General features: G+C 38.7%; 1 long non-coding RNA gene across 1 annotated transcript; it reads right to left on the reverse strand.

The window, feature by feature from the left end:
• Positions 1 to 487: 487 nt before the first annotated feature.
• Positions 488 to 4,932, reverse strand: LOC146988517 (uncharacterized). The gene is made up of 3 exons (XR_015035761.1): positions 4,813 to 4,932; positions 4,425 to 4,492; positions 488 to 564 (listed from the first exon to the last, which is right to left on the reverse strand). It is a non-coding gene; the product is annotated as an uncharacterized LOC146988517 (long non-coding RNA).
• Positions 4,933 to 5,260: the final 328 nt, after the last annotated feature.

Consider the following 5,260-nt stretch of genomic DNA (forward strand, 5'->3'; position numbering starts at 1 on the left):
AGACAGCATTCAGCAAAAATAAGGTCATGTTGTATAACAGGCACATTTGATTTTGTGTTAATATATAATATATCCCATTTCACTGTGAACTGCTACCGAATACTCTCTCAGCATTATTTACATGTTTGAAGATACTGTAACTGATGTAAGACAAAGAATCCCAGACAGAAAGTAAAAAAAGAAAAAAATCAATTTGTTATATATATTATTGTTTTATATAACATATTTTGTTATGTAAACTGAAGAGGGGCAATCTTAGTCACCAGTATGAACATGCATGTAGTGATGGGTCATAAAAACTTAATGTGCACATTATTTTCTCCCTGATTTTGATAAATAGTGGTTGTTAATCATTTAGTAGTGGTGTGTATTTCCAGTCTCATGCTAACATAACATCTGTTGTGTCAATCTGAGGTCTTTCAGCCCCCTCTGGCCTTATCCTCTCGTTACTCTCCAGGATAGGCTTTATATAGCACATGCTTACCTGGGGGGTAGATGACATCTGTCTCCCAAGAGACGGGCTCATCTTCCTCCTCTTCCTCATCCAAACCGCAAGCAAACATCCTGAGGGAAAGCACACAACAAAACAAATTGGGGAAAAAATGACATATTTTAAACAGTATAAAGTGCCACCCTGTCATTTTTTTTTTTTTTTTTAGATCAACATGGACAAAGACAATACGTCAACCCTCTGACAGCTTGTTAGAAGATAAGTAATAAGCCCACAGTTCTACAAAGCACATACTTATAAACATGAGGTGAAGATGTGCATGAGTGCGAGGGTGTACGTGTGTATATGTGTATTGTGGGGGATGCTGTTACATACAAAAAAGGGGGGGGGGGGGCAGGGGGTGGTCGTGACAAGTGTAATCTCATTATGGAGTGTGCCCTTTCCCTTTCACACATTTCAATCAGTCCACTCATGACACACACACACACACACACACACAGTAATGGAGCTTCTCTGGTCTTCTTACTGTAATTAGGGCCTGGTGGAAACAATTGGCACCCATTCAGATTCACCCTCCCCATTAGTATGAATATTAAGCTCGTCATTCATTAACATAAAAATACATTTTAAAATCTGAACAATGGTGGAACTTCATCGCTGCAGCACAAGATAGTTTCATTCCCTGCATCAAATATTACTCTACAGTAATATGACACAGTGAGCACAAAATTGTCATTTGGACAAATATTGATGTGATTTTCCCTCACAACCCCTAGAGCTATATGTGACAACACACAGGAAACACACTATGTAAGAAAAATGTGGTTAAAAAACTACTTGCCCTCACCCAATACAAAAAAGACAAGATCTCACACAAAAGAAAGAGGGGGAGTTTATAATAGACTGTTTCAAAATAGTTGTATTCGCTGTCACTAAAATTCTCAGTGTCCTCAGTAGGTGGCTTTCTTCTCTGTTAAGATTACGTATCGTCCAGGAGACAAAATGGCCCACATGTCCTTCCTATTTCCAGAAATACTGAATAGAGCGGCCCACTACATGTAACACACAGCATCCTCTCTCTGTGAGAGCAGTGAGTAATGTTTGGCAATGGGGGGATGAAGACCTTTTGTTTTGTAACAGCTCACAGAGCATGAGTGATGCCAGCTGAGCCACAGGGGCATGAGGTAGGTAGCTGTGACTGTGACTGCTATGTGTGTGTGTGTGTGTGTGTGTGTGTGTGTGTGTGTGTGTGTGTGTGTGTGTGTGTGTGTGTGTGTGTGTGTGTGTAGAGAGAGCGTTTTTATAACCTAACTGCATGAACTAGAATGTGTGGATGTGTGGGCACAAGTGTGGAGGGTGTGTGTGTAGTGAAGAGTGTGTGATGTGTGGGAGGTATGTGTGTACTTTCCTGCATTGTAGATAGAGACACACACAGGGAAATATTGGTTGCTTTGTGCTTTTGTCACATGGACAGTCCATGTTTGCTTACCTTGTTACTGTCTGCGCTTCATTTCTTCCTGTAATCATCGATATCCATTATTTCCAGAAATTACTTTTTCTTCCCTTTTGCTACTGAAAGCTCTTCTACCCACTCCTAACGTCTCCAACATTTAACAGCTCTTACCCTGCCACCTCCACCACTGCGGTTATATAAAAAAACATTAAAAGGGGCAATTATGTGCAACTTTCAACAAGTTCAACAATGAATAGAAAGGGTTTTTAGCAGAGTGGTTTTTGGACTTATGTCATGCTGTACCTACGACTTCAGGGTTTAGAGGTCTTTGACTATATATAACCTTGTTCCTCTATCTTTTCCGGTGCATTTTATGTTCAAAATTGCACGACGCCACCAGCTAGAGTTGTCAAGTTGTATTATTGTTACAATATTGGATTACATTCTGACAATAATGAATCAAACTCAACTGATATAATTTTTGTGTATTAATATATGTAAGAATGCTGATTTTGAATAGGTTATTTATTTTCTCCATTTATACTGTTTGCACCTTTCTTTTCAATTAAGTGCATACTTTTTTACATGTATTTGTATTATTGATTGTAACCTGATATATTTCATAATTTCACATTTTAATCAGATAATGGAGTATTTTGCAGATCTTTACTCTCAACAACAATTTGATGGTTGGCCATGAAGTTTTGGTGCCACCAATGACAATCTTCCATACAACTTACAGTATACACACATTCAAGTCCCCCAGAGGATGAATTACACTATTACACATATGTAGTTTGACCTTTCTTGTAGCGCTCCTCTGTTGTTAAACTTTCACTTTGTCCAGAACAGGACTTTGTTTTGTGACCAAATATCTGCAAAGTTTATGCCACTGACACTGTACTGGGTTTTACTTTGCACTTATTGCTAATTAGTAAATAAGCATGGTAAAATGCTCAGATAAGATGGTACACATGGTAAGACTACATGGTAAGCCTTAGTTATAACTGCAGGAATATTAGGCTACTGTATATGTCACTGTGAGCATGTTAGTACATTTAGTTTAAACCACCACTGTACATAGGCATGGCCTAAGAGGGCTGATAAAATGGCATAAGGCTCTTCACAACATTATAAGGACTTATAATAAAGACCCCTTGAGTCTTGTTGTTTTGCATGTTGCATTTCTCTGGATAGCAACAATCACCTTGCAAGGCCTAAGTCTGTAGTCCAGTAGGCATATTCCACTTTAAGAGCTGAGGAGCCTTTTGCTGTTGGTCATTAATACTGCATAGACTCCAGCGTGATGCCTCTACTCATTGTAAGTCACCCCTAATGTTCATATTTACACTGAGCGGGGTAATTAATTCTAAAGACCCATCTGCCCTTTTGCTTGTTTAAATATTTATACAGCAGTCAGTCTTTTTTCAGTCACCATTTATTCCCATCCACTGTTGCCTGTTTTGCCTGGCATTGCAAGAGAACAGCTCCCATATATGGCAGAGGGATTGATTTATTTCTCTGCTATAATTCATCAGTCTTGATGATCAGAGAGATATAGGCAAGGAAGCGCATTAATCAACTAGAAAACATTATGCAACAACAACAAAAAAGCTGCAAATATCAAGAGTGGCATTGTAAAAACCACAGTGACACTGACAGTAATCAATAGTTATGTTAGTCAATGCATACTTGAGCCTGTTTCAATGTCTGACTGATTCATTTTTAGCCTGAATGCAGTGAATCAGAGTCAGACGGTTTCACAGCTGTCACATGGCCCTCAATTTTGAAAGACAGAATCAAAACTTTCCCTCCTCTGTTTCGTTATATTTGTCTGTTTGTGACAGCTTTCAACGCAACAGTGGCAACAGATACACTTCAGTCATTTGTTGCCGTGGCAACTGCTGCCAGCATGAGCATCCGTGCTTGTGCAGTCAAGAGTCTTTAAAGGGCTAGCTTGCAGTGAGACAGACTGGGAAGTTGGAGGAGGCTAAACAGTACGAAGGTGGGTTTTTTTTAGGTCCAACAAGTCTGAGAAAAATTATTTTCAGAGTTCAAGTTTCACTGTAGCATCTACAAACTTTAAACAACTGTATGCATGCATGAACAAACTAGTAAGGTAAATAAAAGTAATGTTCTCTGTTTGTTTTCTTTTTACTATTTTTTTTATTTTATAACAGTAGGTATTACCAACTACATAGTGTCATTTTTTTTTATGTTGTTCTCTACATGATCTTGCACGTTATGTCCCGTTTTACAGGGTGTAAGCTCTGCATGAGGTCTGATGAGAACAAGTCTGACAGCAATTCAATCCGTGCTGCCAGTGCAATGAATCGGACAAAACAGGTAAGACAAACGCATCAGATGATGATGAAAGGCTCAAAACAAATCTACTTCACTTTAACAGAGACCAAAAAAAAGATCCCAAAATGTACTGCGTATACTTTCAAGTGACAAAACAAGAGCTCATGTTCACACACAAACACATACACACAGGCAAACAGGAGAATCATTACCTACCTACGTACGTTGTGTGATGTGCTGTATGAAGAACTTCTCCACATGGCCATCCTAAAGCAACGTCACGCCTGGAGGGGTAACAGTTTCTAATGTAATTCAAGCAACAAACATTTGTTTGCAGTTATTTGGTTTTCTTTAATACCTGATACACACACCCAAGGGAAAGACAAATCTCAAAATGTACTGATATACAATCCTTTGGTGATGAAATAATGCAACATAAGCGAAAGTGAAGCCTTCACACCAGAACGACTGGAAGGCACTTGTCTTGTTTTACAGCTGTGACTCATATCCTGATGGCATCCTGGGGTGACTTTGGCTGACTCCATTCACAACAACATTCAAAATGCATTACATATGTGCTAAGATAGATTTTTTTTATTCTCACCAAGATGCTGACTGATAAGGGTATGACACGCCACTATCACCATGGATGGATTTAGAAGGAGGTTGAACTTGACCATGGCGGTTGTGAATGTTATAGCTTCAAAGGGTCCAAACTGGTTGTGATGTATCTGAAAATAAAATAAAAACACAGCACATACATAGATTTTTAATACCACTATATAATGCTATTATACTGCACATCTGACTTTTATGAATACCTGAAGGACATCTCATAAAACAGCAGCACGCCATACATTCATACGTTTAATTGACTTTGACTAACTTTTCCAAGGAGTGGGCAAACTTCAACTTTTACAGTATCTCAAGAAGATCAAGCTCAAGTTTCTCTCTTCAAACTGCCTGTGGTGTCAAACAAAAAGTTTGTGCTGTTGAAACTACATCTTCTACAAAGTATCCTTCAGTCAGTGTTGGGAAAGAGCCAAAAAGTC

This window comes from Trachurus japonicus, chromosome 4 (genome assembly GCF_045865225.1).
Source record: "Trachurus japonicus isolate A0001 chromosome 4, Traja_1.0".
Taxonomy (NCBI): domain Eukaryota; kingdom Metazoa; phylum Chordata; class Actinopteri; order Carangiformes; family Carangidae; genus Trachurus; species Trachurus japonicus.